The following is an 11171-nucleotide window of genomic DNA, read 5'->3' as shown; positions in this document are numbered from 1 at the left end:
ACCCCTGCTCCTGGGGTTCATCTTGAGGACAGTTTCTGGTCAGCCAGCTAAAACATCCTGTTTGTTCCTGTGCTCCCTCTGCCCTGCCTGGTGATTGCTGTAGGGCATTGTTTACTCCATCTTGGGTGTGGCAATTTCCATCTGCCTGGGGGGAATCCCTGTGTAGCAGCGAGGTGTGTAAGGGTTTCCCCAAAGTTAAATAAATGGCATTCGGCTGATCTCCTGTCAAATGACCTAGGTTTCTTGTGTGTTCTTTCAATCTCCAGGCCCTGCCCAACTCGCGTACGATACGGTGGCGCACGAACCTTACCGAGAGGGTGTCACACCCAAAGAGGGCACCAGATACTATTATAGATGGCTCTGAGCCACCGTGTGGTTGCTAGGAATTGAACTCAGAATATCTGGAAGAGCCAGTGTTCTTACCCTCTGAGCCATCTCTCCAGCCCCTAGTTTATATTTCTAATACAACAGCCTTTTTCCCCAAGTGAATAAAAATTCACAGGTAGTAAAATATTAGCTTAACTGTGCTAGACTAATGGCAGAGCAACATAGATGTTACCTTAGAGAACAGAAAGCGTCCTGTGCATAGGAACCAAAAGCTTCACACACGTGTGTTTCAGCTGCAGCACACATATGATTCTAAGATTTTGTCTTTTAAAATTAGTTTTATTTTCTTTTTATGTATACATGTATTTGGTGGGAGGGGTGCACATGTGAATGCAATTTCTCTTATTGGCCAGAAGAGGGCGACCAGTCCCATAAAAGTGGAGTTAACCTGTGCTTGTAAACTATCAGATGTGGGTGCTGGGAACCGTAATCAAGTCTTCTGGAAGGGCAGAGCGCTCTCTTAACAGCTGAGCCACCTCTCCAGCCCCAGATCTTTCATTTTCTCAATATTCAGCTACAATGTTAAAAAAAAACTGAATGGGCACAGTAACTCTGAAAATTAAACTGCAGGTTTTATTAATAATGAATTGAACTCCAATCACAGTAGAGGTGCGACCACCAGAGGCTCAAGCGAACTTGAATTGCATGAGAATCTGCCTTAAACCCAAACGAATAATTCACTTTTAAATTTGAATGTACATATTATTTTGCATAATAAGTACATAGAATTCTAAATTTTCAAACATGTAACTGTGCAAGTTTTTAGAGTTATTCTTGACTGTTTTATACAGCATCTCACTTTGTAGCCCAGACTGGCCTCAAACTCAGTTTCTTCAGCCCTCGCCTTCCTAGAGTGTACTGATGATGACCATGTGCCACTGGGGTTGCCATTTGTTGGACTTTGAGTGAAACTTCTCATAATATCTACATTTAAACTTGTCTGCAATAAATTTATTCAGATACTATCACTGAGATTCACCCGTGCTAATTTTTTAAATGTTTGACTAATTAGTGATTTTAGCTCTAAAAGAATGAAAGTTTCCTCATATACCTTTAAAAATTATTTTATAAACCTATTTATTTGTGTGTGCTCATACGCGCAGGAGCACCCGCACCTGCATATTTGCATGCAATTCTCTCCCTGCACCACATCAGGCCCAGGAGTCACCTCAGGTGTTCTGCCAGGCTTGCCCAGCCAGTGCCCTCATCCCTCTCCATTCCCCCATGATTCTCAGCACCCTGCCTAGGTTTGGAGGCTGTCATCTCTGCAGGCTTGCTTTGCATTCTGCACCATTTTTCTGTGTTACACTTTTCTCTGTGTATTGGAATGCTTCATATTTAACTCTTTTAAAGACCAAATCAATTAGTGCCCTACTACTCTGTGATTATTGAATATTGATTTCTAAATTTAAAGAGAACCAGAAACAATAAATATACTTTTTGCCTAAGCTAGATATAAGTAAATAACTTTTGCTCGTGTTTTATTTTGATAAATAATTTTGTAATCTGGAAGTATAAAGATAACAAACTATACCTTTCAAAATAGGGTATAAAATAGTGTAGCCTGTTTATGTGAACAGGAAATAAATTTAACAAGGTCAAAAACATCTTTTCCTTTGTTCTCTCCCCCCTGGTTGTCATACAAATATGTTGGCATGGGGTAGGGCTTGGTAAACAAACAAACAAACAAAAAGACCAGAACATCTTATTATATAAGACATAATCAAGCTTTTTTGTGAAGATTTAAATTGATTCTTTATACATGTAACACTTAAAATGGGTGAAGTGTTTACATCGCTGTTGTTGGTTTCTATTGTGTTAATTGTTTTCTCAACCTATTACAAGGAAATTCTCCATCCTTTTTTGGGAAGAATATCGCACCAGTTGCAGATTTTTTCCCTCCCTAGACAATTTTTTTTGAATCATTTCATGTCAGCTTTTATTATAAGGTCTTTGTCATTTTCTTCATATTAACCCCACATCCTTCTTCTCTAGTGTTAAAGATGTGTTTGTGAGCTGCTTGGATCCCTAAATCACATTTGCACACACAGTGCAAAGCTACATCCAGCTGTACTATAGGAACCTTTTGTGGGGCAGGATGAGTACTTAGCATGCAAGAGGCCCTGATTTTCATCCCTAGTGATGAAGGCAAAAAAAAAAAAAAAAAAAAAGAAAGAAAAGAAAAAGAAAAACCCTTTTGTCTGTTGTCAAGTATTAGGGGCTCCTAAGGCACCCTCTCCCTTGACTCAGTCACTGAAATTCCTGCTTCTGGAGGATTAAAACTCTAAACTAGTCTTTGCCCATCATGTAGATATACATACTAATAGCAAATACTGAAGGCATAGTTTCATTACAAATCACATATTATCTCAAAAGCTTTTTAAATGTTTTACTCATTATTATTGTGTATGTGTGTGTGTGGTGGGGGTTATGTCCTGACCTTTGGGGAGCTGGTTCCCGCCTTTGCCTTTATGTGGGTTCCCAGGGTGGACCTTGATCGTTTCGCTCCCATGGCCACGCCCTCCACCCTCACTGGCACCTGAATGTCTTTGATTAGCTTTTCTTCTGTTTTAGTGAACTAGAGTTGGAGATTTTATTAAAAGAAAAACACAAGGGTTAGAAGAAAGAGGTACTCGAAGACAGAAAGGTGTGTTTGAGAACGTGGGCATGGCTTCTCAAAGAATTCTCTGTGCTTAGCTTCCTCTGTATTTCATTTTTTAAATTTATTTATTATGTATACAATATTCTGTCTGTGTGTATGTCTGCAGGCCAGAAGAGGGCACCAGACCTCATTACAGATGGTTGTGAGCCACCATGTGGTTACTGGGAATTGAACTCGGGACCTTTGGAAGAGCAGGCAATGCTCTTAACCTCTGAGCCATCTCTCCAGCACCTGTATTTCATTTTTTATATGTCATTTTTTTCTGCTAACTGCAGGAGACTAGACCCTGTTCAGTTCCCACTTCCCTTGTGGGGTGGCTCACAGGCACCCTAACTCTAACTTCAGGCCGTCCATGCATTCTTCACACTTCCATGGGCACCTGAGTACGCGCACATAACACACATAACTAAACATAAAAATAAAATATTAAAAAAATCTTAATCAATGGTAATAAATATAATACTTTATGACTATATAGGTTTTCAAGGTTTTTTGAAGTTTGTATATCAGGCATCTTAGATAATTAGATGCATAATGTGGTTAGAAATTTTATTTCCTTGAGTTCTCTTGACTAGAATTTGCCAAAGTGTGCTATAGGTACATTCAGAGACATTTGAGATATGTTGTATTCTGCATTTCTTTCTGTAGGCTGCCTCTGAGCCTATACATCATGAACCCATAGCTTTTTAAAGGGCAAGGTGTGGTCCATACTAATTTTCATGTGTTCTTTTATTTCTTTAGAGCCAAGGATGGAACCAGGGTCTTTAGCATGCTAGTCAAGTGTTGTCATGGATCTACCCATCCAGTCCCTGCTGGCATATATATAACTATATGTAGCTTTTATCTCAGAGTATCTGGACTGGTATATTATAAAAACATACTTTTGGAAAATGCCAAATTAATATCTGGAAAGACACGTTAGTATTTAGGACCAAGGGGTTTTTGCCCAGCTATTCAAGATGAAGAGCTGTTGTCAACCTTAATTTTTATAGATACAGAATCATCTTTATTCAAAGAATCACACATTCAGTCTTTTCTGTCTTAAACCATGAAAAATTTAAGTCATTTTTACAAGTGTTCTGTTAAGATTATATGTGTTTGTCTGTCTGTTGAGACAGGGTTTCTCTCTACAGTCCTGGCTGTCCTGAAACTCACTATGTAGCCCAGACTGGCCTTGAACTCTCAGAGATCCTCCTACCTCTGCCTTCTGCATACTGGGATTAAAGGCATGCACCACCACCGCCTGGTCTTATATGTGTTCTTTATAGTAAATAAGAGTCAGTGTATGTGAAGGGTCTCTTAAGAGGCTAATGCTTAAGAAAACTGTGGTACATATGGTATATATGAGACTGAACATAGTTAGCCAGAGTGGGATACTGTGGCAAGAGGTGGCAGTTTGAGGCCAGCTTGGGCTACACAGTGAGATCCTATCTGAAAAATAATCAAATACTTTTAAAAGAATATTTAGTAATAATGGGACATCCTCAAATTGTATGAAGGTACAAAGGCCATGAAGCAGATAGCAGTAGTGTTATCAAGAATATGTAGTGTTGTTCTGACAATGTAAAACAAGTAAAGAAAAAGTAAAACCAAAACCTAACAAAGTAAGCCCAAAAAGATTGGCAGAAATGAAAATACCAAAATGTTAACCTTGTGAATAAATGGATTAAACAAATATATTACCACATCTCAAGGTGTGAACACAGCCCTGCTTGTCTAGGCTTTGGGCCTATGTGTCCCATGTTTGGGAAACTCCTATCAGGAAGTCAGATCCGGATGTGGATTCTGTCTCCATCTGCAATTCCCTGAGGCAGATGGGTGTTTGGTGCAGTAGCACCTGCATTTTTGGACCCAGAAGGAGGATATACAATGCATGCATGTATGGAATGCACCCCTTTAATGCAAGAAATGTCATGAGGGTTAATGCCATGAGAACCACGGGCTAGGGCCTCAACCTGAACCTATATTTCTCTTCTAGTTCTTTGGTAGGTGAAGGAATCAGTTATTTTTCTTGTTGCTATGACAGAATAGCAGACAGAACACTTAGGGGAAGAACAGTTGAGAGGGAAAGGTCAGTCTTGTGGCAAAGGCATGTCTGATTCATGGTAGCAGGAGCTGGTTATGTGGCACTGTCCAGAAGCAGAGAGCCTCTCTAGTGGAGAATCCTCAAACAGTCCCAAATTATGCCTGCCAGCTAGACCCCGAAAATTCTGCCATTTCCCAAAACAGTGTCACTAGCTGAGCCCAAGTGTTCAAATGCTTGAGCCTGTGATAACAAACTACAAAAGTCTAAATGGGGGGGGGGGGGATGGCTCAGCGGGTGAGAGTGCCTGCTTCCCAGCCTGACAACCTAGTTCAGTGCCCAGAATCCAAAGGCGGAGAGAGTCCTGACAAGTTCTCCTCTGAGCTATATACGGCACTTCCCTCCAACACTAGAGAAAAACATAAAAATTGAAGAAAATCATTATAGAACAGCACTTGGAAACGAGTTGACATTTGCCCTCTGCTCTCTGAGGACAGTCTCCTTCCTTTGTTCTCCTGATGAGCTCAGCTTGTCCCCAGGCTCTTCTTCCCTGATCTCTGGACTCTTGGTGTTCCCTGGGGCTCCATCCTGTGCTGTGTGACTCGTACCTCTCTCTTCCCTCCTGTGGAAAGGACGAGGAACTGGATGCAGAGGGTATCTCAGAGTGTCAGTCAAAACAAACACAGTGGAAAACAGCACTCTGTTTTGCTAAAGTTAACTTATTTGATGACAAGAAAGACAGTCCTGTACCCAGGGTTATAAAGACACTAGAAAACATCCCATCCTGTTACAGAAGCAGTAGCAGTTCCGTGCGGCCTGGCTTTCCCCACTGCTTCTCATCTCCCACCCGTCCAGACCCTGTCTGATCACTCACTTAGGGCACGATTTTACTGGCGGCTTTTTTGTTCCTTCAGATTTCACTCCGTCACCCCTCCTGTGCCAACTGTGCCTGACTGACTCACAGGTGTGTTCCTCGGGAAATGGAACCCGAAGCTTGTTCTCTGAAGCTCAGTCTTCCTCCTGCTCTGACTCATGGTCCTTCCTGGACCCCAAGCCTCTTGTGAGCACCCTAGTGGGCTGAGTGAGTCAACAGTAATTAACACAACTCATGTGAGATATACTCTGCTAGATTATTTTGAACACAGTTTAATTCTTACATTTTTAAATATTTTTCTATATGGAATTTTATTCTTCTGGGCCACCTAGTTGTTCAGATCCATGACTTAGAAAAGAATTCTGGTTTCTCAGCTAAACACTAAGTTGCCGCTCAAGTGTCAGTGGTTTCCACCTCTGGCTTTCCACCCTTCTCCAGCTATTCTAGGTAAACACCCCATTAGAATGCAATCAGGGTCTCAATTGCCTGCCTGTAGGAACTGAAGACTGTCAAACTCACTCACCCTTAGAGGGGTAGAAGTTCTGATTTGACAAACTCTGCAGTGGTGTTAAGTGGGTTTTCTATGACTTTAGAATGTAGTTTACATAATAAGATACGCTGGATGAGATTTTTTTTAAATGTCCATATTGGTGAGATCACTTCATAAAGTTTTTAAATTGTAGGCATAAATCACAATGTAGATAACTCAGCATGTAGATTGATACTTTAGTAAATACATTGCAATATAAACTGTAGTATTTCCTTTCTAGCATTTTCTAGGTTAAAAAAAACCAACTTATCATTCAGACTAAATTTTGCTAAGTGTTAGTTGGAAAAATTATTTACTGTCATTTCTTTGTAGCTTATTGTGAAAATTAAAAACAACAAGTTAAGGGAAATTGTAGCCTTAAATAAAAGCATGTTCATTCAATACTGCCTCCTTTCTCGTTTAGTCCATCCATATTTAAAGATATTATTTTCCTATTTCCCCAATTGCATGCAAAAGTAGCATCTCCCTTTGAGAGGTTATACATACTGCATTTTCTTATTTTTCTAGCACAGACTGCTTTGCCCTAACTCTAAATCAAATATTTGGTAAATAAATATTAAGTGCTTACAGGAACGAGGAAGCTGGACTCTTGCTAACTAACTTGCTATTGTGGTATTTAATCTTGTTGTCCTATCAAAGAATTTAACTCTTTGTATTACTCTCCATTGCTGCTTTTATGTCTTCCTCCTTATAATTGAGAAGATTGTCCTAAAGTTAGTCCATCTGTAACCATTCTTTGCTTTTAGTGCAAACGTGTCCATATCTCTTCCACCTTCCTAAAGAACAATACCCAGCATGTTCTTTGCACCCTACTATCCCTCCTTCCCCATTTTATGTTCTCCCTCCCCACTTAAATCTTATTTCTGGGACTGCCCCTCTAAAATCAAGATAGTAGAGATTCTGTTCTAGCCTCTGTAGTGTCTCTCACCAGCTTTGTGACAGTAGGCAGCTCCCCTGCCATCTCTAACCCAGCAGACACATCGAGTAGGGATAGCTTGGAAGGAGTGGAGCATTACTGCCAAGAGTGTGGTGAGTGTGCAGTAAGCGGTGGGCATTATTCTTGCTGATCAAAGTGCAGTTGACTTCAGAAAATGCAAGGTTCATGTAGGCTTAAGGATTTTTGAGTTTATTTAATTCCTTGTTTGGTTTTCAGATTAGAAAAGTAGAGTTTAGATGAATTAAGTTGTCAGTTTAATGGAGGAGGTGATATTGAGTTGGATTTTGAAGGATAATAAAATTTTTCTTAGTAGCACTTGAAAGCAGAGACAAAAGGATGGAGAGTAGTTCACATCAGCCTGAGTATGTAAAAAAACAGGCAAAGAAACAAAACAAAAGAGAAACAGGGCTAAGGATGATACACAAGCTGAGTACAGAACACTGGGCGTGCGAGGTCATTTCTTCCATTCTCAGTGCCACCAAGTGCAATAACTTGAATCTACAGACTGCTCTGTGGCCAGGGACCATTCTAAATTTTTTCGTGGATTGTTTTGTTCAATCTTCAAGACACTGTTGTAAGATAGGATTCCTGAAGGTAGTCTCGCGCTGGTCAAGAAGGTCTAAAAGCATGAGTCAAAACCTGGAGATAGGAGAGCTGTGCTATTGCTGGAGTTGAGAATCAACAGGGACAAGCTTGTCTTGGGTAATAATGGGGAGTAATGTGAGCAGCATTACAGGAGGTCTTGACTTGCATCCTAAAACCAACTTAAGCTTTCCTTATGGGCAAAATATGGAGCAACTACAAACACATGACTTGGGTAAAGAGGACATGAAGTAGAAGTTGGGTTTCAGGCAGCTTGACCTGTGGTGTGTACTGTGAAGCCCTGCTAAAGGCACATTTTGAACTATGTTCATAATATCAGGGTGACAATATTATAAGTAATTATTATTTCCATTGATTAAACCTTGCATCTCATGGTGGGATGTGGGGGGCGATGGATAGACCTCTAACACTTGTATCTTAGCACTGATGAGGCAGAGGGAGGAGGATTGTGAGTTCCAGGCCAGCCTAAACTTCATTTCAAAACCCTATCTGAGAACAAACAGCAAGAGCACCTGCAATCCCACTCCAAAGAGATAAGTATCTCTTTACTTTCTACTTTGATACTATCTTTCAAATGCCCGCCACTTGTACTTGTTACTTTTGTAACAAGATTGTTGTGGGTGCCTCCTGCTATTCCCTAGCTGAGTAACTCTTCCATTTTCCCGAGTACCTGGCAATCACTACTCCCACCGTCCTGTTCATACAGCTCAGCTCCTCCACTAATACCTTTCTTTCTTCTACTGTGTCATTCCCCTTGGCATCTTTCAGAATCAAGTCCCATACTGCCATCTATGATGTTTGCTCAGCTTGTCTGCTGCCACACCTACAGAGAAAGAGAGAGTTGCTGGCTTGCTTGTTTGGTTTTTGTTTTGGACAGTGTCCCCTACATAGTCCACGCTGATTGCAACACGGGAGGATAGCTCCTGCTTCGGCCTTCTGAGTGCTGAAATCCCAGGGGTACCACACCTGCCCTGACTGCTTTCTTCTGCTGTGCTGTCATGTTTGTGTCCCCTACAGAGATAGCCCATTATCACCTCTTTAGTATCTATTTGTGATATGGATTATAGCTCTTTTGATGACAAATCTCTTTTCAAAGATGTTTCCATTTGAGGAAAATTAAGTGTATTCAGCATATAGCACTAGTATACATTTTTGCAGCATTGAGAATTTCATATCGCTTTTGTTGGGGATACTTAGAAAAAGATGGAGGTTTAAGTGAAAATTGGAATAAAATGTTAAAGATAGGGGCCCATGGTTTTTCCTAAGGAATCTTTGAGTAGGAGAGCTAAAAAGATTAGATCTGAGGCTTCCTCAGTGTCCTGCTTCTCAGGACAAGGATGTATGGAATGAATGTAGCAGAGGAGTGGAACTCCAGGGTGCTGGGACACCGAGAAGGACCTGGACTTGGATTACAGGGTACAAGGAGATGGATGGTTTGAAAACAAGTGCCCCTTAGCAGGCATGTTGCATGCAAAGGCACACTGATTTGCATGTAGATTTAAGTTGGTCGTGGATGATTTGAGAGTTTCTAGAAAACAAAGAGATTATCTCAGCCATGCCCATTACTTATGGTGTAGGAGGTGGACAGCATATAGCCACAAGCTGCTTGGCAGTCTGTTTTGTGTTGCTGGGATTGGAACCCAGGCCCTCGTGCATGCTACCAAGGGTGAAGATTAAATAATTTATTTCCTTGGCTCAGTCAGTAGACACTATTTTGTCTTCTAAAATCTTATGTTTCCCAACTATAAATTCTCTAACTAGGATTTTTAGTAGCCTAATATTATAGGCCTGGGGACTGCTACCATAATGTTTAGCCAATGTTTCCCTAACTGTTGAACCTAGCTAAATACAGGAGTTGTGTTTCACAGTGAATCCGGCAGCTCTTTGGGTTCCCGGAATGTGCTATGGTCTCCATGGCTCTGAGATCTGTCTATCCCTCCCTCTCTTCTCCCCTTCCATAACGCATGCTTAACTACATGATCTCACTGGGATATCATCTCCCAAACCTTTTGTGAGTACTTAGAGCCTCACCCTAGGTACAGACTACTTCCTCCAGTTCCAATAATAAGCATTGGTTTTCATCCTAATTCCTCGGGAGAGGCAGTTAGCCAACCTAGATGCTGGAGGAAAGGCAGGTGACAGTCCCACTGCCTCCCAGAAATGAGCTGTCAGTATTGGAGTTTTAGGATAATCTTGGAGAACTGCAGTCTGTATTCTGCTTGTCCGCTTGCCCGGGTCTGGTGTAGCAAAGCATGTTCTTTTAGGACAAAGGTTGTAATTAATGTTACATAGAAACAAACCTAAGAGATTGCCTGTGCACGCTAAACTAATTAACAGTTCATATCAAACCCTGTATTTAAGTATGGTGATTATTTTTACTATGTAGCCCTCAGGGCCGAAAGCAGACTTAGAACACGTTTTTAAAATTGTGATGAACATTTGGAATTTTGCCGCCAAACTTTTAAAATTCACCCTAACAGCTTTCCCGGTTTATAAAATATCTCACTAAAAAGAGGTATCTGGGTGTTTATTTTCATGTATAATACAAACCAAATATTAGAAGTTTTATCAACACCTTTTTTTCAATAAATTAACTTTTACTCTCCCCTTCCTGGTGTGGCCACCGAACCGCCACAGGTCTTTGATTCGATTTTACAAAGTTTCCCAGAGAACAGATGGTAAGAGTGTGAACCTACGGCTACACTGAAGTAACGTTTTTCTAATACAGCAGAAATGCTCAAGCGAGCTAGCAATATTGGATTGGCTTTGGGATTTGCAAACTGTTTCACCAAAGATTGTTACAATTTGGAGTAATTATTCTGTTTGCTTCAGTTAAACTAAAGGGGGTGAATAAAATGTAGGCTTGGAAAAAACTACTTTGCAACTGAATATATGAGTGGGTGGTAGATTGACCAGTGATTTGATGCAGAACCTGATCAGAATTATAACTCAAAGTTTGTTTGACTTAAGAGTAAGCTTGTGGTTTCGCGTGCATTTTTATTTCCAAGTTCCTGGACCTCCCGCACTGCGCTGCGCTCGCCCCGCGCGGCCAGCTCCGCGGTGACAGGTGCCCGCGCCCGGGACGCAGGCCCGAGCATCCCGGCCGCTCGTGGCGCCGGTCTTTCCAGAGCCCGC

At 41.1% G+C, this 11171-nt stretch overlaps 1 protein-coding gene across 1 annotated transcript in view; it reads left to right on the top strand.

Moving 5' to 3' along the window:
* The window catches only part of Epc1 (enhancer of polycomb homolog 1), a 97639-nt gene that overhangs the window by 12340 nt on the left and 74128 nt on the right, over positions 1–11171 (top strand). The gene's annotated exons all lie outside the window — the stretch shown is intronic.

The sequence above is a fragment of the Microtus ochrogaster genome, chromosome 16 (genome assembly GCF_000317375.1).
Source record: "Microtus ochrogaster isolate Prairie Vole_2 chromosome 16, MicOch1.0, whole genome shotgun sequence".
In the NCBI taxonomy this organism is placed as follows: domain Eukaryota; kingdom Metazoa; phylum Chordata; class Mammalia; order Rodentia; family Cricetidae; genus Microtus; species Microtus ochrogaster.
This window is presented reverse-complemented; position numbering and strand designations above follow the sequence as displayed.